We start from the raw sequence: 26,634 nt of genomic DNA on the forward strand, positions 1-26,634 counted from the left end.
GGTACCAGCCCCATATACTGAGGGTGACAGGTTCAAACCCGGCCCCAGCCGAACTGCAACTAAAAAAAAGCTGGGCGTTGTGGCGGGCGCCTGTAGTCCCAGCTACTTGGGAGGCTGAGGCAAGAGAATCGCCTAAGCCCAGGAACTGGAGGTTGCTGTGAGCCTTGATGCCACAGCACTCTACTGAGGGCAACAAAGTGAGACTCTGTCTCTACAAAAAACAAAAATAACAAAAAATAGGCCAGGCATGGTGGCTCACTCCTGTAGTCCCAGCACTGTGGGAGGCCAAGGCAGGTGGTTTGCCTGAGCTCAGAGGTTTGAGACCAGTATGAGCAGCAGTGAGCCAGAGTTAGAACCCGTCTCTACTAATATCAAAAACAGTAGGACAGGGCGGCGCCTGTGGCTCAAGGAGTAGGGCGCCGGTCCCATATGCTGGAGGTGGTGGGTTCAAACCCAGCCCCAGCCAAAAAAAAAAAAAAAAAAACAGTAGGACAGAGCATTGCCAGAGGAAGAAGAAAATGAACAAAAAAAAAGAGTACTTCAAATGAAGAAGAATGAACAAGCAAGCAGAAATTAAAAATAAAAAAATAAAATAAAAATAACAAAGCCAGGTGCTACAGTGGGTGCCTGTAGTCCTAGCTACTCAGGAGGCTGAAGCAAGAGAATCGCTTCAGCCCAAGAGTTAGATGGAGGTTGCTGTGAGCTGTGACACCACAGCACTCTACTGAGGGCGACATAGTGAGACTCTGTCTCAAAAAAAAAAAAAAAAGTTCTTTGATGTTATCCTTATCCCAATTTTTAGTTCTCACTCTTTTTGTTTTTTTGATACAGAGTTTCACTGTGTCGCCCTTGGTAGAGTGCTGTGGTGTCACAGCTCACAGCAACCTCAAACTCTTGGGCTCAAGTGATTCTCTTGCCTCAGTCTCCCATGTAGCTGGGACTACAGGCGCCCACCACAATGCCTGGCTATTTTTAGAGATTAGGTCTCATTCTGGCTTAGGCTGGTATTGAACTCCTGAGCTCAGGCAGTCCACCCACCTCTGCCTCCCAAGTGCTAGGATTACAAGTCCTCACTTGTATTTTCCTCCTGGAGTCTCTTCCTCCAAGAGTTGAGTCTCCACTTCATTTGCTCTAAACATGGCCTTCCAAGTCAGCATTCCCAGATCCATGCCCCTTGCTGAGCATTAAGCTTGTGTCTTCTGCTGGCTGATGGATGTCATCTCCTAAATAAGCCACTATCACTTTGGACCCAACATGTGCATATGTGTGTATTTGTTAGTGTAAACAAAGTATAGAAAAAATTCCAAAATACAGTAGAACCTCTGTAAGTTGATCACTGAAGGGACTGTAACAAGCTGTTCGATGTGCCCATATGGTCAACATAAGGAACTGGGCCTGCTCTGCTGACATGTACATGTGCATGTCTGGTCTGCCCTTGTAGACACTGGACTAAAATAACTGATGTACAGGAAGAATTGTGGTGCCAATGACATTGCTAATAAATTCCTCCAGGTGGTTTTAGGAGATGAGGCTTTTCATAGCATTCTATTTAGATTGGGGTGCCCATAGCTCACTGGTTAGAGTGCCGGCCACATGCTCTGGGTTTGAACACAGCCCAGGCCTGCTAAACAAAAAACAATAGCCAGGTGTTGTGGCAGGGGCCTATAGTCCCAGCAATTGCTTGAGCCCAAGAGTTTGAGGTTGCTGTGAGCTATGATACTATAGCACTCTACTGAGGACAACAAAGTGAAACTCTGTCTCAAAAAAAAGCATTCTATTTAGATAGACATGATATTCTATAGCAGTAGGCTGACGTTCAGTGGCTGTGCTTTTGTTGTGTGAAGGGCTATCTTATTTCACATCTATATTCCTGCTTCTGTGATACATAGACTAGGATATATATATATACACCCATACATACATAATACAAACATACATATACACACATGCCAAAGAGAGATGTTTTAGGGTTTATTGGACCAGAAGCATTTGCCAAAGGAATCTTTTCATAATAGGTCTGAGGCACTATGAATGTAACTATGGAGTCACTGCTACTATACAAGAAATGTCTGGAACGTATCCAACCATTATTAATAGTGTTTTTCATATTATGTGGCAAAATACATTACGAACGGCACTTATATTTTTTTCCTCCAGTGCCCTCAAGCTGTTGGCTAAAATTTCTATTTTTTTTTAAATTGAATATTCCTGTGTAAATGACTGAACGAAGGATACATCAAAAGCCAGGTGGGGGTGCAAAGTAAGAAAAGGCTGGGGCTGTGCAGACCTGTAATCTCTGAGCAGTGGAGGTGGGAGCTTCCCTTCAAGACCAGCCTGACTGAGCAAGAGCAAGACCCCATCGCTACTAAAAATAGAAAAACTAGCCAGGCATTGTGGCATGTGCCTTTAGTCCCAGCTACTTGGGAGGCTGGTACAGGAGTATCACTTTGATGCAGGAATTTCAGGTTGCCATGAGCTGGCCTGATGCCATGGCACTCTAGCCTTGGCAGCAGAGTAAGATTCTGTCTCAAAAAAGAAAGAAAAAGGAATTATAAAAGAAACTAAACCAACAAAGTCTAGGAAAATAAAAGTAGATAGTCAAAGAGGTGCCATCAATAGAAGTCACTGAAAAAACATGTTAAACAAAATAAGCAGCTTATACCATGAAAGAATAAAGGAGGCTGAAATCCCCCTTTGAAATGTGGAACAGCTCTTTCCACTACTCTTAATCCTTCTTTAATCCATGTATTCCTCTCTTTGTCATTTGCCCTAAATTACTGAAACCAAATACTTGACCGGAGACAGCTAAAGTGAACTAATCCTTTTTAGTTTGAGGTTAAACTAAGATAAGGCTGGTACGTTTAGCAGTGTTTCATGGACAAGTCTTTGAAAATGTTTGCGGTTCAGTTAATAGCTGAATTTATTTTTAATATGCATAGTGACATAGTCTTACTCCAATAAAAGTTAAGCTCTTTGAGGCGGCGCCCATAGCTCAGTGGGTAGGGCGCTGGCCACATGCACCCAAGCTGGAGGGTTCAAACCAGGGCCAGGCCAGCTAAACAACAATGACAACTGCAACAACAACAAAAAAAATAGCCAGGTGTTGTGGCAGGCACCTGTAGTCCTTGGGAGGCTGAGTAAGAGAATCGCTTAAGCCCAAGAGATTGAAGTTGCTATGAGGTGTGACACCATGGCACTCTACCCAGGGTTACATAGTGAGAGTCTGTCTCAAAAAAAATAAAAGTTAAGTTCTCTGAATAAGCATGACTAAAAAAGTGTTCCTTTTGATCCATTAGGAATAAAACTCACTATTCAGACACATGACTAAAATGTTTTATCTTGTATATAATTTCCAGCATTTCTAATGTTTAAATATGCCAGCAAGATCATTTGATGTTTAATATTCAAAAAAATGTGGAACAGTATTAGAAAATCATTAAAATTATGGTTTGCAGCTAAGGCGCCAGCCACATACACCTGAGCTATTGGGTTGGAATCCAGCCCTGGCCCGCCAAACAATGACGGCTGCAACCAAAAAAAATAGCCGAGTGTTGTGGCAAGCGCCTGTAACCCAGCTACTTGGGAGGCAGAGACAGGAGAATAGCTTGAGCCCAGGAGTACAGGTTGCTGTGAGCTGTGATGCCACAGTACTGTACTCAGGGCAACAGCTTTGAAGCTTTGTCTCAAAAAAAAAAAAAAAAATCACGGTTTACTTTTGCTAGAAGGTGACTGCATCTATAACAAAAGGGATAATAGGAAGTCTTCAAGTGGCCACGGTTCTTTTGTTAATTCCATAAGAACTGTTTTCTAAGACTGTTTCAATAATAGATTCATGATAAGAATATGGGCAGTGCCTGTGGCTCAAAGGAGTGGGGCGCCAGCCCCATATGCTGGTGGTGGTGGGTTCAAACCCAGCCCCGGCCAAAAACTGCCAAAAAAAAAGAAATATCATAGTAACAGTTGGCACTTTGACTGCATATCTTTTGAGATTTGCTGGCAAAAGAAGCATAAAAGTAATACACTACAGACTTGGAGTGCTATTTCTCAACTTAAAAGTACTTATCTAACCAACTCAATATGGAGTGTTTATCACATATGTACCACACTTGTGTTCAACACCAATTAAAAATATTATTCATTCTTCAGTGTGGCAATTAAATATTTTTAATTTTTATGTTTTCTTTATTTTCATAATACCTCTTTAATCATCTTTTTTCTTCTTCATAAAAAATGTCCCGAGAGATACAACAATCTAAGGTCTCTATAGATTATCGGATTGTAAAATTCCCCCACAATTATGTTCATTTATGTATCTTATAGATGATCTCTTTATGTATTATGTACTTCACAACTGCGAATTTAAGAGTTTTGTGCTCTACCTACTGAGTTAGCTGGTCAACTTTAAATTCCAGTTTTAAATTTCCACTCTAAACAAAATTCTCTGGCTGCCATCCATGTATCTGCCTTCATTCCACATCTTTAAGAAATGTGATATCTTGTACATTTTAAAACTGTTCCCATTGTTTTAGTAAAATTTAGCTATCAGTCTTTATGGATTAATTAATTAAATCGTTTTAATTTGTTTCTTTGTTCTGATGGTGGTGGTGGTGGTTTTTGCTTTTTTGAGATGAAGTTTCACTCTGTTGTCCAGGCTAGAATGCCATGGTGTCAGCTTAGCTCACAGCAACCTCAAACTCCTGGGCTTAAGCAATCCTCTTGCCTTAGCCTCCTGAGTAGCTGGGACTATAGGTGCCTGCCATGATGCCCAGCTCATTTTTCTATTTTTTGTAGAGGTGGGGTCTTTCTCTTGCTCAGGCTGGTCTCCAAACCCTGAACTCAAGCAGTCCTCCCTCCTCAGTCTCCCAGAGTGCTGGGATTACAGGTGAAAGCCTCCGCAGCTGGTCCCTTTCAATTTTTGATTCCCACTGTATTGAGTCCACAAATCACCTAAAAATTATAATCCTACATTCACACATCTATGGTCAGATGGATATTGATAATTTGCCACTCCATAAATTTTTATGGACAGAAAATAAATTTTAAATGGCCAATCACAGTGTAGATCTCCTAAATTTTGATCCTTTTAGAAACAAACTTATCCCCTTTGCTCGTGATAGTTCTGAAGTTAAGTTCTATTAGTTAAGAATCCCTAACACACATACGATCTGTTTCCACTAATACACTTAAAAACTGTTCAGGAGTGTCATTTCTTCATGGAAGAGAAATTCATCTGTTTATATATAAACACAAAAGTGTTTACACAAAAATGTAAACACAAAAGTGACTGATTAATTAAATGTTACTCTATGGAATGGTATATTTAGAAACTCAGCTACATCAACTCTGGAGTTCCCCAAATATTAAAATAGTAAATCAAATAATAGTATATATCCCTAACACACATTCAATCTATTTTCACTAATACACTTACAAACTGTTCAGGAGTGTCATTTCTTCGTGGAAGAGAAATTTATCTGTTTATATATATAAACATAAAACATTATTCCTTTGCTAATGGAGATTTCTGAATTATATCGGAAATGACCAGTTAAAGAATGCACGTAAGGCAGATATAGTCAAGGCAAAGGCTTTTACCTGCATTATTATTCTCTATGAATATTGTGATCTTCTGACACTTCCACATAGCATATTTTTCTTTTTCTTTTCTTTTCTTTCTTTCTTTTTTTTTGTTTTTGTTTTTTTGAGACAGAGTCTTACTATGTCTCCCTCAGTAGAGGGCCGTGGAGTCAGAGCTCACAGCAACCCCAAACTCTTGGGCTAAAGCAATTCTCTTGCCTCAGCCTCCAAGCGGCTGGGACTACAGGCGCCCACCACAACACCTGGCTACTTTTTTTTGTTGCTGTTGTTGTCGTCGACGTTTAGCAGACCCAGGCTAGGTTTGAACCCACGAGCTCTAGTGCATGTGGCTGGCACCCTAGCCACTGAGCTACAGGCATCGAGCCCTACATAGTATATTTTTCTGATTATGTAATACATAGGATAATGTAGTAACAGGAAAACAACACCAATAATTCTCATTCCATCTCTTCCACTTTCTAATTTGCCTCAACTGTAAAATTGTGATAATTTATTTCAGAAACATTTTAAGGACCAAAATGAAATAATATATTGAATTTTATGTTAATGTACTATGTCAACTATAAAATATCATTCTTTTGATACTGTGATTTGATACTGTGGTATTCTCAATAACTCAGTGTATTTCATTTAATTTCCTTCTTGGTTAAGTACACTTTTTGATGAAAATATACTACAAAACACCTATTTTTAAAAATCTAAAGTGGCTGAAATTATGGTAGAGTTAAAGTGAAAAGAAAGAAAAAAGTAGGAATTATAAAGGTAAGAGATTGTTCCGGTCACTGTGGATAGGAAGGAGAAATTGTATAGATTTAGAGCACTCATAGTTTACACCTGAAATAAATGCGTTTACCAACCAAAACAATATGAAAAAGAAGGAGAAAAAAGCAATCCAGACCCATCATTGAAGTAGTAGCCTACTTCTGGGTATATCTATGGACTTAGTACCCAAAATGTCTGTCACTCTACTCGATGCTTAAAATGGCTTTTTTCTAGCCTTAAATTGAGAAAATATAAGGCTGCTTCATTTGCTATCCTGAACCAGTATCATTAAAACTAGCTTTCAAACTACTGGTTTAAGCATATCTTTTATTTGCTTTGCCCAGGGTCTTCCATTTGCAGTCTACTTTTCAGCAACACTTTCGGCATATGGCAACAATTTCTTTTGTTGGACAGAGTCTTGCTCATGGTGCCAGGCTAGAGTGCAGTGGCTCACTGCATAGCTCACTTATCATAGCTCACTGCAACCTCAGACTCCCGGGTTCAAGCAATCCCCCTGTCCCAGCCTCCCAACTAGCTGAGACTATAGGCACTTGCCAAAAGGCCTGGCTAATTTCTATTTTTAGTAGAGATGGGATCTTGCTCTTACTCAGATTGGTCTCAAACTCCTGAGCTCAAGTGACCCTCCTGCCTCCACCAGCCAGAGTACTAGGATTACAGATGTGAGCCACCATGTCCAGCCAACTCGGGAGGCTGAGACAGGAAAGATCATTTGAGCCCAAGAGTTTGAGGTTGCTGAGAGCTAGGCTGATGCCATGCCACTCTAGCCTGGGCAACAAAGTGAGACTCTGTCTTCAAAAAACAAAAAAAGATTACTACTCCAATCGTAGCATTCTTCCCCTCTTCCCCCCTTTTTAGGTTTTCTGTTACCTATGAATAAAGTATAGCTTCATTAGCATTCAGCATGACTTTTTGGTCTTTCCACAAGGAGGTTTAACCTCATCTCTTCTTCCTTCCATGAACTCTTTCAGTTGTTTTTAAAACCTACATAACTTTTTCCAGTCTAATCATTGTCAAATGGAGAGAGGCCCTCTAAAAGAAAATAATATTTATTTGGGAATAGGGCATTGAAATGCAATAAGCTGTAGTAAACTATGTGCATATTCAGGGAGGTAAAGAAAGACAAAGGTTTTATTTATTTATTTAGACAGAGTCTCACTTTGTCACCCTTGGTAGAGTGCTGTGGCATCATAATTCACAACTTCAAACTTATGGGCTCAAGTGATCCTCTTGCCTCAGTTCCCCAAGGAGCTGGGACTACAAGTGCCCACCACAACACCCAGCTTTTTTTTTTTTTTTTTTTTTTTTAAGAGACAGGGTCTCACTCTTGCTTAGGCTGATCTCCAACTCCTAAGCTCAAGTGATCCACCTGCCTCGGCTTCCCAGAGTGCTAGGATTATAGGCAGGAGCCACCAGACCCAGCCTAGAAAAAGGTTTTTAAAGGAAAACTGTGGAAGATCACAAAATTGTTTTTAGATAATTATCCCTCTTCCAAGGATCAATAAAAAAGGCGATGCCAGTCTGAGGTTGAACAGGCAATTGCTGGGCAGATATCCTTATGGAAGTACTTTTTCTGTGTGATTGCTATGGCTGTAATGCAAGGTTGAGGGAAGTTATTGTAGAGTCCTTCATGACAGGTTCTGTTATCAGGCATTTATCCACAAGAACCCTTCTCTTCATGGCCTTCCTCAACACTGTTAGTATTTAGCACAAATGACTCCATTCAGATTCTGACAGCTTTCCCACTCGGCTCACTCATTCTCTTTTTCTATGCCTCAGATGTTTTCTGTTCAAAATTTCCCCCTCTGAACTTCTGTCGGACACAAATGCTATCCCTTGCTTCTGTGGGAAATAATCTCTTCTCCTATCATTCCTCTAACACTGTTTACACAGTGTCTAAAAGTTTTTTATGGGTACATAATAGCATATAGTTATAGGGTGTATCTGTTGTTTTGATACAGGCCTAAAATATGAGCTAACAAAATCAGGGTAACTGGGGTATCCATCACCTCAAGCATTTATCATTTCTTTGTGTTAGGAACATTCCAATTCCGCCGTTCAGTTATTTTAAAGTATGCCCTAATGGTTGATTATAGTTGCTTTGTCGTGCTATCAAATATTGTTCATTCTATCTAACCAACCATATTTTTGCATCTATTAGCCATCCCCACCTTATCCCTGTCAGTGCCCTGATACCCTTTCCTGACTCTGGTAACCGTCATTCTCATCTCCACTCTGTCTCCAGGAGATCATTGGTGTTTAACATTTAGCTCCCACATAAGAGTGAGCATGCGTGAGGTTGTCCTTATGTGCTCAGCTTAGCTCACTTAGCATAATGTTCTCCAGGTCCATACGTGTTATTGCAAATGGCAGGATTTCATTTTTAATGGTTATATAATATTCCATAATACAGGGGGCGTTTTTGTTATAGTAATTTGTATACATTCTAAAATCTCCCCTTCTAAATCATGAGCATCCTTTTTTTTTCTGTAGAGACAGAGTCTCACTTTATGGCCCTCGATAGAGTGCTGTGGCATCACACAGCTCACAGCAACCTCCAACTCCTGGGCTTCAGCGATTCTCTTGCCTCAGCCTCTTGAGTAGCTGGGACTACAGGTGCCCGCCACAACGCCCAGCTATTTTTTGGTTGCAGTTCAGCCGGGGCCAGGTTTGAACCTGCCACCTTGGTATATGGGGCCGGCGCCTTACCGACTGAGCCACAGGCGCCATCCAATCATGAGCTTCTTGTGGTCCTGTGCATATCTTCTCCAGCCCTTAGCCTAATGCTTTGTATTTGGTAAACGCACAATTTTTTTTTTCATGGAAATGAGTGGAAAGTGATTCTACTTCCTTTTTCCTCCATGAAACATTTTGTGTAATGTATGTTTATTTTATCTTAAAGATCAACTAAATATAATGTGAAAATTCAGGACACAGAAGTCAGTTGAAGGTCATCTGCCAAAAGGCAGAAGATGGAATTTTCTGAATATTGGTGGTCATAGGAGAACAGGTAGTTTTAGGAGTTTGTGGATGCAACATAACATAGTGAGCTTCGCATGTGAGTGTGGACTTGAGTTTCAAGGTGCCTTTGGTTCTGGCTCTATTACTTAACTAGTTCCACAGCCTTGAATATTTTCTTTTTTTTTTTTTTTAATTTTTTTATTAAATCATAACTGTATACAATGATATGATTATGGGGCATTATACACTCACTTCATAAACCATTTGACACATTTTTATCACAGTGGTTAACATAGCCTTTCCGGCGTTATCTCAGTTACTGTGCCAAAACATTTACATTCTACATTTACCAAGTTTCAGGGGTATTTGCGAAACTTGAATATTTTCTTTAATGTTTCTGCCCCTCAATTTTTCATAATGTGGGATGAGGATAGAAATAACACTCATCTTATGGTTGTTGCGAGGATTAAATTAAGTTACTATCTGTAAGGCACATCAGATAACACATGTTGCATAAATCCAAAAGAGTTACCTTTATTATTAAAACTGGCTATCTAAAAAGGGAAAGACATGTTCTTGTTGCCTCCTAATGACTATTTAAGTGTAAAAAATGTAAAGAATTCATTACCAAATAGTTATAGAAAGCACTGGTTTGGACCAGAACCTGTGGCTTCTCTAAGATCATCAGATTTTCTCAAAGATTTTTATAAGGACCAGAAAAGGGAACTAATCAGGTTCATATACATTTTAATAATCCTTTGGCTTCAGTATATATATAGATTTTTTTTTTTTTGATACAGGGCACCATCACAGCTCACAGCAACTTCAAACTGCTAGGTTCAAGCAATCCTCCTGCTTCAGCCTCCCGAGTAGCTGGGACTACAAGTGCAGTTTAGCATGCCCAGCGAATTTTTCTATTTTTTGTAGAGACAGAATCTCACTTGAAGTCCAGAGTCTGGCTTCAATATTTTTCTAGGGGTGGTGCCCGTTACTCAGTGGGTAGGGCCCTGGCCACATACACCAAGGCTAGAGGGTTTGAACCCGGCCTGGGCCAGCTAAAACAACAATGACAACTGCAACAACAAAATAATAGCTGAACCGGTGGCTCCTGTGGTTCAGTGAGTAGGGCGCTCACCCCATACACCAAGAGTGGCGGGTTCCAAACCCAGCCCTGGCCAAATTGCAACAAAAATATAGCCAGATGTTGTGCCGAGCACCTGTAGTCCCAGCTACTTGGGAGGCTGAGGCAAGAGAATTGCTTAAGCCCATGAGTTTGAGTTTGCTGTGAGCTGTGATGCCACAGCACTCTACCCAGGGTGACACAGTGAGACTCTGTCTCAAAAAATTTTTTTTTCTAGGAAAATTCTGTAGGAATGGGTTTCTAAAATTCATTCATTTATATTTATTTATGCAGCTATTCAATAAACATGTCTGTTTTAAGAACAGAGAAATGAGGAATACTCTTCCTGTCTTCAACTAATTCACAGTCTAATGTAAAAGGCAATCTTGAAGGGTTTAGCCAGCTGAGGTAAATATGGGAGGAAGTGAGTTCAAGATAGCAAGAAACAATCTGAGCCAAAGCACCGGGGCACAAAAGGGCAGGAAATAATATTCAGGGAACTTCACTTTACAATAACTGAACATAGGGTAAGAATAGCTGGATATAAGGTAGTGGTAAGAGAGAGAAGCAAGGGCCAGGTTTGCTGGTTCACGCCTGTAATCCCAGCACTGTGGGAGGCCAAGGCAGGTGGATTCCTTGAGCTCAGGAGTTTGAGAACAGCCTGAGCAAGAGTGAGACCCCGCACAGAGCTATCCTCTCAGCTGTTCCAAAGGAAGCTGTTGTCATTTCTGGAAGGAAACTGGCCAAGGAGATCAAGCAGGAAGTGCAGCAGGAGGTGGAAGAGTGGGTGGCCTCTGACAATAAACAACTCTACCTGAAGGTGATTCTGGTCCGAGAGAACCCTGCAAGTCACTCCTGTGTCCTCAACAAAACCAGACCAGCTGCAGATGTGGGAATCCACAGTGAGAGAAATGTGAAATCAGCTTCCATTTCAGAGGCAGAATTGTGGAATTTAATCAACAAACTAAATAGTGATGATAAGGTTCAGCTGCCTTCAGAGCACCCTGATGAGGGACAGATCTGCAATCTGCAGTGCTGTTTCTCCAGACAAGGATGTTGATGCCTTCATGTAACTGACGTAGAGAGAATAAGTTTGTTCCAGTATTCGTTACCAGCTACCCCACGACGTGTGTAGAAAATAATTAAGTGATTGTGGCATTCCAATATTCCAACCCTAGGGAAGGCAGCTGTGGCTAGAAGGTCAAAAAATTGGAATGCCTATTGCAATGTTACTACACACAGATGGGGCATGTGAACGTCCTAGGAGGTGATGCCACAGTTACGATATGTTACCCATACGTTCCTAAAGATCAGCTGAGGAAACACACAATTCTGTAGATGTGGTAGCATCTGCTGCAGGCTTCCAAATCTGATCACAGCAGGAGCAACAGTCATAGACGTGGGGATAAATAAGAGTTCAAGAGCTCATAACTGCTAAACCTAAGTTGGTTGGAGGTGTGGATTTTGAAGGAGTCGGGAACAAAACTGGTTACATCACTCCAGTTCCTGGGGGTGTTGGTCCCATGACAGTGGCAATGCGAATGAAGATACCATTGTTTTTTTTTTTGTGGCTTTTGGCCGGGCTAGGTTTGAACCCACCACCTCCGGCATATGGGACCGGCGCCCTACTCCTTGAGCCACAGGCGACGCCCAGGATACCATTGTTGCTGAAAAAAACTTTTGAGGCCTGGTGGGGCGCAGTGGCTCACACCTGTAATCCTAGCATTCTGGGAAGCACAAGTTGGAGGATCCTTTGAGCTCAGAAGTTTGAGACCAGCCTGAGCGAAAGCAAGACCCCATCTCTACTCAATATAGAAAAACTAGCCAGTTGTTGTGGTTGGCACCGGTAGTCCCAGCTACTGAGGAGGCTGAGGCAAGAAGATTACTCAAGCCCAGGAGCTTGAGGTGAACTATGACATCTCAGCACTCTACCAAGGGTGACAGAGTGAGACTGTCTAGACACTACAAAACAAACAAAAAAACTGCTGAGGGCTGAAGAGCAGGAAGTGCTGACATCTAAAGACCTTGGTGTAGCCAGTAATTAACAGTTGTGTCTTTGTTGTCTTGAAGAGGAAAGCAGGCCAATAGAAATGCAATATTTTTTATTTATTCTACTGAAACAGTTTAAATGATGCTTTGTATTTATTGAAAGCTTAAATGGGTGGGTGTTTGTGCACATGGGTCCCCAGTATCATGCTGGGTCCTCTGATCTAGTTAAGAGCAGCCATTAGCCTAGGGACTAACATGGCAACACCTTTCCACTGAAAATGGATGCCTCGCTTTGTCAAGCCACCTGTCTTAAGAATTTGACTTTTCTAGCATTGCATTTCCCAAAGGCTATTCCAATAGGAATTGATACTCATTTTAGGTTCCAAAACTTTGAGGTCAACTAATCAAACCAAAGGAAAAACAATGCTAGAGAAAATTAGGGAAAAGGTGAAAGGGAAAAAATGTTGGTAATTGCATAGAAAAAAAATTAATTTATTAAGATATAAGTATTGATGGATAATCAGATTTATACAAGTAGAACTGAATTAGCTAGAAAATCCTAAGCTTTTTTTTTCTTTTTCTTTTCTTTTCTTCTTTTTTTTTCTTTTGGTGGCTTAGTAACTGGGAAAATCTTTAAGTTGTTCTATTTGCCTTTAGCCCACATGCATATTAACCATCAGGGAGGTCTCATTTTAGTTTTCTAGGACCAAAAATATTATTTTATAACTTATTCATGTGAATTATCATATTTGACTTTTGCTATATACTTAGATTTCATTATTAAATTTTTATATTGTTAGGGGTATGCACCGTTTCTTTGAGCTATCTTGAAACCTATTTTTGAAAAACAAAACCTAGGAATTGATAATCATTTCGGCAGCTCATTTAAGTATGCAACTTACTTTTTCACCAAAGAATGTCAGCAGATGCTGGCTTTTCTGTAATGTGCTCTGTTGGCTTTTCCAAACGATTTTTAAGAACTTGAGTTAATATTGAATTTAATCTGACCTTATGACTAAAGGTTTTTTTGGGGTTTTTTTTGCAGTTTTTGGCCGGGGCCAGGTTTGAACCCGCCAGTATATGGGTCTGCTGCCCTACTCCTTTTAGCCACAGGTGCCGCCCCTTTTTTTTTTTCTTAAAAAAAAAGAAACAGAAACTCAACTCAAACCTACATACAGAGAGTAATTATTGGCTCATGAAATCCAAGGAGGGATCGAGAAAGGCAGGGCTGCAGAGGTGGGTGTTGGGAGCAGCCGGAACAAGGGACCCAACCCTTGTTATGGGTCTTCACAAGTCTTGTTTCTGTTGCTTTCGGATGGTAGTTTCACTTTCTCTCACTGCTGACCAGCTTTGTCTAACAGCAGGAAAGATGTCTATGATGTTATTGAGCTTAGACTTAAAGCTTTAACCCCTGGAGAGAGATATCCCCAATCTCTCTCCCTGTCCCAAAGTGCAAACATCCTAGAGAAACTACTTTCTGGCCCAGCAGAAGGTGGGTGCCCAACCCAGGGGTTACCATAGGAATCATTTCCACAGAGTTCTAGCAAGATAATCCTAGGCGTCCATTTTCTCAGGTACTTTATGAAAAATATAAACCTTAAATATGGGATGTGATATAGTTAAATAGAAGGACAGAAAGCCAGTGTTTCAGAGAGGAGTAGAACGTGGTTATGAATGAAAAGGGAAGCCTGATTGGATGACAAGGCTGTGTCCTTGTTCCCGTAGGAAATAAAGCTGAACTGCTAAGCTAGAAAGTGATTATGAAGGACTGAAAAGCTAAACATATAATTTTTTCTAATTGAAGCAGCCACTATAGGTCTCCTATAGATTCAACTATGACTTCTGAGACCCCAAATACATCCTTAACCACTCCCTAGAATACCATTCCTTGTATTTTTCTTTTTTTGAGGCAGAGTCTCACTATGTCGACCTCGGTAGAGTGCTGTGGTGTCACAGCTCACAACAACCTCAAACTCTTGGGCTTAAGCCATTCTCTTGCCTCAGCCTCCCAAGTAGCTGGGACTACAGGCACCTGCCACAATGCCTGGCTATTTTTTTGTTGTAGTTGTTTAGCTGGCCCGGACTGGGTTCAAACCCACCACCCTGGGTGTATGTGGCTGGTGCCATAACCACTGTGCTCTGGTGCTGAGCCATTTTTTTTTTTTTTTTTAGAGACAGAGTTTCACTTTATCGCCCTTTGTAGAGTGCTGTGGCGTCACAGCTCACAGCAACCTCCAACTCCTAGGCTTAAGCGATTCTCTTGCCTTAGCCTTCTGAGTAACTGGCACTACAGCCTGTCACAATTCCCAGTTATTTTTTGTTGTTGTTGCAATTTGGCGGGGGCCAGGTTCAAACCCACCACGCTTGGTATATGGGGCCAGCACCCTACCCACTGAGCCACAGGCACCACCCTGAGCCATTGTTTTTCTTTCCTTTTTTTTTTTTTTTTTTAAGCAGGGCCTTGCTGTATCACCCAGGCTGGAGTGCCCTGGAACACTTACAGCTTACCGCAGCCTTGAGATCAGGAAGCCCCTTCCAGTTTTCACAGTTCTGTGAGTTGATTCCTAATGCTGATCTTAAAAGTCTTCAAATTTGTTATGCCTGATCTAGTTATTTGAAAAAAATAAAAGGCAGGGCCATGGCTCACGCCTGTAATCCTAGTGCTTTGGGAGGCCAAGGTGTGTGGATTGCCTGAGCTCACAGGTGTGAGACTTTATCTCTAAAACTAGCCAAGCATTGTAGTGGGAGCCTGTAGTCCCAGTTACTCAGGAGGCTGAGGCAAGAGAATCACTTAAGCCCAAGGGTTTGAGGTTGCTGTGAGCTGTGACGCCATAGCACTCTACTGAGGGGAACAAAGGGAGACTCTGTTTCAAAATATAAAAAAATATTTAAATAAATAAAATAACAAAAAATGAGTCTTTTAAGGGCAAGCACAGTAGCTCACATCTGATAACCCTAGCACTTTGGGAAGCCAAGGTGTGAGGATCACTTGAGTCCAGGAGTTCAAGACCAGCCTGGACAATGTAGGTGGACCTACACTAAAAAATAAAAAAGAAAAAGAAAGAAGCCCATGGTCATCTCAGCCTGTATAAGGTAGAAAAAAGTAGATAAGAGACCTTTTTTTTTCTTCTTCTTCTTCTTCTTGAGATATAGAGTGTTGTGGCGTCACAGCTCACAGCAACCTTAAACTCTTGGGCTTAAGTGATTCTCTTGCCTCAGCCTCCCAAGGAGCTGGAACTACAGGTGCCCACCACAATGCCTGGCTATTTTTCATTGTAGTTGTCATTGTTGTTTAGCTGGTCAGGGCTGGGTTTGAACTCACCATCCTTGGTGTATGTGGCTGGTGCTGTAACCACTGTGCTACCGGCAACAAGCCTCTCTGAAGGGTTTTTCTCTTAGAATGTTACTTGGAAGAAGGTGATTCAAAGGCTGGGGCATAGAAAGTTGAAAGGATAGAGAACTCATTACTCATAAATGATAAAATTTTACTTATACAAATCACACATTCTTGTGGCATCTGTTATACCCTTGAAAACAAAAGTGAGAAAAAACATTCATTTTGTTTGCATTTGTTCTATGACAGATATCTTTTTGAGAATTAAGAGGAAATTATATTTTTGAGAAATATAATAAAATTAATAGAAGATGCAGGATAAAATCCTTAGGTGTATATAAAGAATTTAATAAACATACTTAATCTTTCAAAATAACATATTCATAACAACTATTGATTCCTATACCGTTCTATGTACTGATATTGCCATGTCAAAAATATTCTAGTAAAAATTTATGGTAAATAGATTGCAATACATACATTTCATAGTTTAACAAACAAGAAATTAAGTTTGGATCTTGGTAGGCAAAAGAAAATAAATGACAATATTCAGGGCAGCACCTGTGGCTCAGAGGAGTAGAATGCCGGCCCCATATGCCAAAGGTGGTGGGTTCAAACCCAGCTCCGGCCAGAAACTGCAAAAAAAAAAAAAAAAAAAAAGACAATATTCAGTTTAAAATGATTATTATAATTTTCTTTAAACATTAACTTTATCTTTTAAATATTTTATATTAATACAAATTAATGTAAATATTACATTTCACAAATACAGGAGGACTTATTTCTTATTTGTATTTACATAGGTGAGAAAGGAAGGAGAACTATCATGAAAGTGGGGAGGGTTAGAGTAAGTGAACATGATTGTGGAAAGGATAGACTGTAATGTTTCTGGCAGGGAAAAAGCATTCATCTAATTAGGAAATGTGTTCCTTAATAAGGAGAAAATTATTTTTAAAAACAGAAAGTAAAAGATACAACATAAATACAAGGTTTTTTTGTTTGTTTTTGTTTTTGAGACAGAGTCTCACTATGTCCCCCTCAGTAGAGTCCTATGGTGTCATAGCGCACAGCAACCTCAAACTATTGGGCCCAAGCAATTCTCTTACCTCAGCTTCGCAAGTAGCTGGGAGTACAGGCGCCTGCTACAACGCCAGATTATTTTCAGAGACAGGGTCTCAGTTTTGCTCAGGCTGGTCTCCAACTCCTGAGCTTAGTTAGGCAATCCATCTACCATGGCCTCCCAGAGAGCCAGGATTACAGGCCTGATAGGAGGTGTATAAAGTTCTTTGACCTCATTGTAAAAGTGGTTGAATCAGTAGTTCACTTCAACCCAATATGCTAAAATATAAGCTTAATTTAAATTACTTGTCAAAGGTACAACATCCTAGGCTAAGACTGCATATTTTGTTTTCCTTACTACTTTTATGAAAGTTCATTAGAAATTCAGTAATACATTACCTTTATAGAATATCTATGTCAGTGCCAGCCACATACACAGAGCTGGTGGGTTCAAACCCAGCCCAGGCCTGCCAAACAACAATGACAATTACAACAAAAAAAAATAGCCGGACGTTATGGCAGGCGCCTATAGTTTCAGCTACTGAAAAAAAAAAGAATATCTACCGGGTGGTGTCTGTGGCTCAGTCAGTAAGGCACCTGCCCCACATACTGAGGGTGGTAGATTCAAACCCGGCACCAACCGAACTGCAACAACAAAAAAATAGCCGGGCGTTGTGGCGGGCGCCTGTAATTCCAGCTACTCGGGAGGCTGAGACAGGAGAATTTCTTAAGCCCAGGAGTTGGAGGTTGCTGTGAGCTGTGTGATGCCCCGGCACTCTACTGAGGCCATAAAGTGAGACTCTGTCTCTACAAAAAAAAAAAATAATAATAATAATATCTACCATAGATATGAGAATTGTATCTTAATCCATGCTTCATAGTTTTCTTATGTCCTTCTATGTATTTCAGTTTAAATGTATGTAATATTAAAATCTTTTTCACATAGACTTTTTTTTTTGAGACAGGATTTTATTATGTCCCCCTCAGTAGAGTGCTGTGGCGTCACAGCTCACAGCAACCTCAAACTCTTGGGCTTAAGCAATTCTCCTGTCTCAGCCTCCCGAGTAGCTGGAATTACAGATGCCCGCCACAATGCCCGGCTATTTTTTTGTTGTTGCAGTTCAGTTGGTGCCGGGTTTGAACCTGCCACCCTCAGTATATGGGGCCGGTGCCTTATTGACTGAGCCACAGACACCACCCGGTAGATATTCTTTTTTTTTTTTTTGGAAATAAGAGTCTCAAGCTGTCACCTGGGTAGAGTGCTGTAGCATCATAGCTCACAGCAACCCAAACTCTTAGGCCTAAGCAATTCTCTTGCCTCTGCCACCCAAGTAGCTGGGACTACAGGCACCCACCACAACGCCTGGCTATTTTTTGGTTGTAGTTGTCATTATTGTTTGGCAGGCCCAGGCTGGATTTGAACCCGCCAGCTCTGGTGTTTGTGGCTGGTGCCCTTGCCGCTGAGCTATAGGCACTGAGCCTATGATAGATATTCTTACTTGGTTTTGCAAATAAGATATGAATCCCACGCAGTATAGCAGTATATTCTTACTTGACAGTTATATATATATATATATATATATATATATATATTTTTTTTTTTTTTTTTTTTTTTTTTTTTTTTGTGAGGCAGAGTCACAGCAACCTCCAACTCTTGGACTCAAGCAATCTCCTGGCCTCAGTTTTTCTATTTTTTTTTTTTTGGTTTTTCTATTTTTAGTAGAGCTGAGGTCTCACTTTTGCTTAGGCTGGTCTTGAACTCGTGAGCTCAAGCAATCCACCAGCCTCAGCCTCCCAGAGTGCTCGGATTACAGGTGTGAGCCACTGCATCCAGCCAGCAATATATTTTTTTAAATGTTTATGCTGTATGATAAAAATGCTTGCCATAGAATGTCCCCCAAATCACCATATGTAGGGGAAAATACAAAATATTTACAAAAATTACTATGTGTTGGCTACCTCTTTGTAAAATTTCATAAAGAATATTTTGTAAATTGAGTTACATTTAGCTACAATTACCCATTTTTCCCTATATATGGCAACTTTGGGGGACACTCTATATTTGAATCTTTTGGTATAAATTTCTATTAAGTTTTATGACATTCTGTTATACAAAGGTCAGAGCGAATGTAAATAGAAACCAGCAGAATATTGTTTTCACCATGACTCGTTGGTATACAGCTATGACCTTGTCCTTACCATTAACAAAAACTTATTACACCAGCAGGACAGTGTCAGCCCTTTCGAGCTTTGTCAACTTGCATTATTTTCCTTCTTTAGTGCAGTCATAGGCCAAATTCCTATCTTCCCATCATCTTTGCTCACACTAATGTTAAAGAAAATAATATTGCATTCACACAAAATACACCAATGTTAATAGAGTCATGATTTAGTTTTGGACTATAAAGATGCAAAGTAGATCACTTTCTACTTTATTTTATGTACTTTTCTTTCTCTCTTCCATCTTTGGACTAAATAGTCCCCAGAATGAAAATTTCTTGGATGAATCTGAATAATCCCTCCCCCTTTTCTGGTAGAGACAATGTCTTCCTGTATTTCCTGGTTTGGTTTCCTATTCTGGGCTCAAGAGATCCTCCTACTTTGGCCTCCTAAAGAGCTAGGATTGCAGGTGGGAGCCACTGTGCCTTGCCAGAATGCAAGAATACTTCTTTGAGTATACTCGCACCTTTTCTCATGTTTTTGTCTCCCTCATTAGATTGTTAGTGCCTCAGTATAAGACATACAACGTGTTCCAGTCAGGGATGGATGGCTTACTATTTGCCTGCAGACCTATGAATCCAAATGAAAACACTTTATTTTCCTAATTCCAAAATTTCATTCAAATCTATCTCCTTCCTTCCAACTCCCAGAACCTGGTTCTAGTTCAAGCCTTCATTCTCTCTCACCTGATTACTGCAATCATTTTCTAATTATTTACCTAGCCTTTGGTCTCTGACCTCTGGCAATTCATCTTTGATTTCCTTCCCTATTATCTTTCAAAAAACACAGTTCTGATGTTATCGCTCCCTAGTGTATGTATGAAAGATTTCCATGGCTCCCATTGAGTATAAAATAAAATCCCTAGCTTGGCATTCAAGGCTGTACAACCTCCTCCTACCCTCCCTTTTCCAATTGCTGTTCCTAGGTTCTCAACCTGTGGGTCGTGAACTGTATTAAAGGGCCCATGACATTAGGAAGGTTGAGAACCACTGTTCTAGGAGCTATTGTTTGCCAAAAATATCTTTGCATGTTCTTATCCCCTGTCCTCTATCTTTCCCTTATGAGGACTTCTTCAGCTATTCGTAACTTGTTCTTTAATTAAAATCCAGCTAGGGCGGTGCCTGTGGCTCAAGGAGTAGGGCGCCGGTCCCATATGCCAGAGGTGGCAGGTTCAAACCCATCCCCGGCCAAAAAAAAATCCAGCTAAACAGGATCTTTTAACACCTTTCTTGCTGTTCCCAAACTTGTTCCTTCTCCTTTCCAGGGCATGTTGTTTATTTATTGATTTTACACTTGCCACCTGCTTTATACTCTAGAGATGGTCCTCTGTCTCTTCTTTATACTGTGAGGGTGTGGATGATTTATTCCCCTCTCTATGGCCACAGTTTAGCAAGTGGAGAGGGAGGAGGACAATAACCCTGCCTGGGAAATAAAAATGTTTCTAATGACTTAAGTGCATGGGAACTTTCCAGCCTGTTTCTTGTAAGTAATTCAAATTCTTTAATTATGGGCATCCTCCTTACCTGAAACAACTTCCTGGAATTAGGGTTCAGAGATCTTTTATAAACTGTTTCCTCAAGAAAGAGTTTGTAAGTTGTGAGTCAAGGACATTTTAAGTCACTCTATATATACATACAACTCAAAAATTTACACAAGGCATTCAGCCACGAACCACATTTCCTCTGTGCAAACTGTCTAGCGACAGACTTCCCTACAAGGAATTTTTACACGTAAGGCAAGAACACCTGTGCTCTCTTAACCTTTGTCAAAATATCTGACCAATGACAATATTTTGAAGCTGTAGGTGATTGGATTTTCTTTTGTAGACCACAGTTGTTAATTTTACTGATTATAGTTCCTGGTCCTGTCTTGGGGTCTACATCTAGTCTTTACACATAGCTTTCGAGACATCAGTCGTCCGCTACAGCTCTGTAATTAGCTGTTAATTACTTGTGTCAAGCGATTCCTGCGCGTGGTGGTTACTTCGCCTGCATTCATCATTAGCCATTTGATTCTGTGCCAGCAGGAAGTCCGGCTGCTGGGTCACTGGCCTCTCCAAAGCATGCACCAAGATCGCGGCCTCTCCAAGTCTATGTTTCATAGCGGGAATCCGGCAACACTAGTCTGCGGAGACCCATGCCGAAGATGGAGGAGGAGGAACACATTACGGCCTGCCAGCCGAGCACCGCCAGGTGGCGGGTATTCCGGAGAACCTTGTACGACAGCCCGCTGGCCTTCCCGAGAAGCAGCCGGATGCGCCAGGGGTAGCAAAGCACTGCGCGGCCCTTATAAGAGCTGCGGGGGGCGGGACACGGCCCGCGCGGGCGCGTGGAGGCCGTGGGAGGAGGCGGAGCGCGCGCGGCAAGGGAGGGGCGCGCAGGGCGGGGGCGCAGCGGTCTCTGCGGCCTGTGGCGCCGTCACCGGTCAGAGTCCCGCGGTTAGAGGGAGGCGCAGCTGCCGCTGCTGCTGACCGGGCGCGCGGGGACGGTTCGGGGCTTCGCAGGGGGCCAGCCTGCCTTCCCGGCGGGTCCGTTATCATGTCGCTGAGGCAGCGCCTGGCCCGACTGGCCGGCTGGCTGCAGGAGCCGCAGAAAGTGGCCCGTTTCCAGCGGCTGTGCGGGATGGAAGCGCTGCCAAGCGCTCCGCCGACCTGAGGGAGGATGAGGAGGCGGAGGCGCCCCGAGCCGGAGACCCCTGGCGGCGAGAGCGGCAGGCGAGGGCCCCCGGGGACGCGCGGCCGCCCGGGAGGACCGCAATCAGTGTCCCGCCAAGCCGGGCGGCGGCGGGGCCCCCAACGGCGTGCGGAACGGGCTGGCCGCCCAGCTGGGCCGGGCCTCGCCACGGCGCGCGGGCAACTCGCTGACCGGCGAGGAGGGCGAGCTGGCCTGCGTGAGCAACGGGCCGCTCTACTACCTGTTCTGCTTCGGCACGGAGTTGGGCAACGAACTCTTTTACATCATGTTCTTCCCCTTCTGGATCTGGAACCTGGACCCCCTGGTGGGCCAGAGGCTCGTGGTCATCTGGGTGCTGGTCATGTACCTGGGCCAGTGCACCAAGCACATCATCCGCTGGCCCCGCCGTCTCGCCGCCTGTGGTGAAGTTGGAGGTCTTCTACAACTCCGAGTACAGCATGCCCTCCACGCATGCCATGTCCGGCACCGCCATCCCCATTTCCATGGTCCTCCTCACCTATGGCCGCTGGCAGGTAAGAATCCCTCCCCTTTCCCCGCTCAGCTTGGGGCAATTAAAAGCTTGGAGTTCTCTTTGCTCTGTACAGTTATTTTAAATTTGGCCAGTCCCCTCCAAAATCTGTCTTTCTACCGTCTGTCAGTTTCCTCAAACAGGCCTTTCTGGGTTTAAAAAAATTAAGTAATAAGTGAAGCCTAGAGATTCGAATAATTTCTGTTGTGATACCAGAGCCCTTCTTAGAACCCAAAGGGAAAACCTTTAATGGAGTAATACATTATGGTTGGACTTTGAGTTTTTAAACTGCCTTAATTACTGGGCTCAGTGGGTAAGTTCAAACCCGCCCCGGCCAAACTGCAACAAAAAAATAACTGGGAGTTGTCGCGGGCCCCTGTAGTCCCAGCTACTGGGCAGGCTGAGGCAAGAGGCTCGCTTGCGCTCAAGAGTTAGAGGTTGCTGTGAGCTGTGACGCCTTGGCACTCTACCGAGGGTGAAATAGTGAGACTCTGTCTCTAAAAAATAAATTAACTGCTTTAATTCTTGTGTTGCGCAGTGAAAGTGTATTTTCCTTGTAACTGATTGTTAGGAAACTATGACCCAGTTTTATAGTTAACATATGTTGTTTTCCCTAAAACTTATTCTATTTCAGACATAGGTATTAGATAAAGTCATGAGATTCACTGAGACTGTTTATAAAACCTTAGTATAATTTCAAAACAAACGTGCTAGTTCCAAATAGTGAAGTAAAGAATTTTCAGCTGAAATCTACCCTTAATGGAAGTTAATGGAGCATGGTCTCAAGAGATGTTGTTGCTGTTTTGCTGATAGAAGGTTTAATAATCTTCTGGACCATTGATCTGCAAGTATCAATTGTTAGGCTACAACAGTGTTATTGTTGCAATAACTCTAAAAAATGCATGGTTTAAAAGTTTTTCTTAAAGATAGGGTCCTTAATCAGACTGGTGGGTTTATAAAAGTGGCAAATAGGACAGCAGGGTCAGCCTGACCATCAAAAAAGAGTTTTTTTTGTTTGTTTTTTGGAGACAGAGCTTCAAGCTGTCACCCTCAGTAGAGTGCTGTGATATCACAGCTCAGAGCAACCTCAAACTCTTGAGCTTAAGCAATTCTCTTGCCTCATCCTCCCAAGTAGCTGGGACTGCAGACATCCACCACAACACCCAGCTATTTTTTTAAGTTGAAATTGTCATTGTTTGGCAGGCCCCGGCTGGATTTGAACCCACCAGCTCCATTGTATGTGGCTGGTGCCCTAGCTGCTTGAGCTACAGGTGCCTAGCCAGGAAAGAGTTTTTAATGGTAGTTATTTTTATTTTGCCTACTTCTTTTGGCCCTCCAATTTTGAGTTCTCCATGGTCCATAAATGTTACTTAGGTTTAAAACTAATTATCTTTCTGCACTGGTCTTGTGTCTATTTGCAAGAAAAGGCAAAAAAAAAAAAAAAACAAAAAACAAAACTAAATGTCTTTTGTATAGAAGAACTGTTTATTCTTAGATTTCTGGGATTGCTTTATTTGTCTTTTACATTGTTAAAAGATTTACTTATGCTGTAAATCAGTCCCTTAATTTAAGAATAAAGTGTGTTCCGTCTTCAGTGACAGTAAGGAAAAAAAAATAAAGTGCATGATTATGGCGATTCTAAGGAAGCAGACATCCTCTATTTTCCCCCTTTACTGAACAAAATCTTCTTAGATCGACAAATACACATTAATGCCAAAACTCCTTTCTGATAACCTTACCTATCCCACTTTTGATTTCAGTGTAGATAAAACTTTATCCCCCTAGATACTCTGTGTAGTGCATCTCTCTTAAAATAACATGGAAAATATGTAATGTGCATAGTGAGGATGACAGGATTAGGAGGGAAGCGTCATCTGGAAGTCTTTTCCTATTTGTGAAGCAATGCTGCCTGTTTGCACAATAAATCAGTATCTGAAATTTTTCGTTTAATCTAAATAGTTCATAATCTAAGATTGTCAGTGAACTGTGTTTGGCATGGTATTTGCTCACTAGCTGATGTTTCTCTTATTTTCATGGGACTTTTAGGATTCTATAAAAATAGGGCCTGTTATAACACCTCAGCAAGTAGCTATGTAGCTATGTTGTGTGCTTACATTGTAGTTTTTAAATGATCTAGTATTTAATTACCAGTTTAAATGATCTAGTATTCATGGTTATTTGAATTACCAAAATAAGCTTACATTATAGTTTGTTTTTTTTTTTTTGTAGAGACAGAGTCTCACTGTACCGCCCGCGGTAGAGTGCCGTGGCGTCACACAGCTCGCAGCAACCTCCAACTCCTGGGCTTAAGCGATTCTCTTGCCTCAGCCTCCCGAGTAGCTGGGACTACAGGCGCCCGCCACAACGCCCGGCTATTTTTTTGTTGTTGCAGTTTGGCCGGGGCTGGGTTTGAACCCGCCACCCTCGGTATATGGGGCCGGCGCCCTACCCCTTTGAGCCACAGGTGCCACCCATTTTGTTTGTCTTTTGAGTCTTTGCATGTCCGAAGTCTTCCTATTCCCCATCTTGTACTTGAGTTGTGAGAAATAGGACCTAGAATAAGGAACCCTCCCAAGGACAGTAAGATTGGGAATAGAAGAAATGAGTGCAGATATGTTGTTACTTATAATTGGGAGCTAACAGATGGGCACACACAAGCACAAAGAGCTGTAAAGGACCCTGGAAACCGAGAGTGGGGTGGGGATGAGGAATAAAATCTTACCTATCAGTACAATGAACATCGTTCTGGTGATGGGCACACTAAAAGCTCTGACTTAAGCATTATACAAGGTATCCATGAAAAAAAATTTGTATCCCCTTAAAATTTTAAAATAAAGGAAAAAAAGAAATGAATGTGGAGATAAAAAATGTGTGGTAAAGCTAATGACTGAAAATTCAGGAGTGAATTCTGGTTTGGGTTTTTTTTTTTTTTTGAGACAGAGTCTTATTGTGCCATCCTCGGTAGAGTGCTGTGGAGTCACAGCTCACAGCAACCTCTAATTCTTGGGCTTAAGCAATTCTCTGGCCTCAGCCTCCCAAGTAGTTGGGACTACAGGCGCCTGTCACAACGCCCGGCTATTTTTTTTTTTTTTTGGTACTTGTCATTGTTGTTTACCACGCCTGGGCCGGGTTTGAACCCACCAGCCCAGGTGTATGTGGCTGGCGCCCTAACCACTGAACTACAGGCACCGAGCTAGGAGTGGATTCTGGAAGACTTCCCAAATACACTTACCTGGAATGCAGTGTTGAAGCATGCAGAAAGTGGTGTCTTTTGTCTGCAATCCTAGCATTTTGGGGGGCAGAGGCCAGAAGTCTGAGACGACCCTGAGGAAGACAGAGAAGTTTTGTCTCTACAAAAAACAAGAAAATTAGTCAGGCACAGTGGAGCACGCCTGTAGTCCTAGCTACTTGGGAGACTGAGGCAGGAGGCTGCCTTGAGCCCAGGAGGTCAAGGTCGCAGTGAGCTATGATAACACCATGTCACTCCAGCAGGAGCAACAGAGTGAGAGACCCTATCTCAATTTCAGAAAGCGAAGAAAAGAAAGAAAGAAACAGGAGAAATGGAGATACCTTAAAATGGCAGGCTTATGTTCCCACCTTCCATCTGTAGATCCAGTGCTCAAGAGAGGTTTCAGTCAGTTGTGGAAAATAAGGGATACTCTATTTTTGTATATCTGCATTTGTAGCATTGTTCAAACTTAACCTCTCCAGGTACATTTCTGGCTGCTGTTAACTCTCCTCCTTCAGTAGCTGTTTCCATCTTGTGGCAAAATCTGAAGGAAACTAAAAAAAAAAAAAAAAAAGTGTAAAGCAATGTTTTTCAACCTTTTTTTTTTTTTTTAAATCTCACAGCACACTCAAACCTGTAGTTAAACTTCCATAGCACACTTAAATTATGTGGATCAAAAAAAAAGAAAAAGGAATATACTTACTGTGCCTTGAACTTCTTTTGGTAATAACTTAACCATCAGGTGTATCCAGATTAAGTAGAATTATTTTGAAGTATTTCTCTTTTTCTATTGTCTATAAGATTTGGCATGATCTGTTTTCAAAAATTATCTTTTATTTTTGTTTATAAATATTAGTTTTCTCTTCTTTGATACTTTGGGGAAAAAAATAATAAGAAGAGGTTAATCTGACTCCATACTGAACCTCAGAGTCAAAGCAGTCTATAATAGACATACTCTTATTTGACAATGTGAATGTTACTTTCTTTGCATTACTATTATTATTATTGCTTAATACTTTGTTGCAGCAATTGTCTGATTTCTTTTCTGAATGTGTTTGATTTCGTTCGTTCTTTGCAAGGTTTTTGTTTCTGTTCCCTACCTTAAACATTGTTATTGTTGTTACATTTTAAGCCTTTTTAATT

General features: G+C 41.6%; 2 pseudogenes; both read left to right on the forward strand.

The window, feature by feature from the left end:
• The window catches only part of LOC128579558 (bifunctional methylenetetrahydrofolate dehydrogenase/cyclohydrolase, mitochondrial-like), a 23,247-nt pseudogene extending 10,743 nt beyond the window's left edge, over positions 1-12,504 (forward strand).
• Positions 12,505-21,598: 9,094 nt separating this feature from the next.
• Positions 21,599-26,634, forward strand: part of LOC128579559 (sphingosine-1-phosphate phosphatase 1-like) — a 37,292-nt pseudogene continuing 32,256 nt past the window's right edge.

The sequence above is a fragment of the Nycticebus coucang genome, unplaced genomic scaffold (genome assembly GCF_027406575.1).
Source record: "Nycticebus coucang isolate mNycCou1 unplaced genomic scaffold, mNycCou1.pri scaffold_72, whole genome shotgun sequence".
NCBI classification, from domain to species: domain Eukaryota; kingdom Metazoa; phylum Chordata; class Mammalia; order Primates; family Lorisidae; genus Nycticebus; species Nycticebus coucang.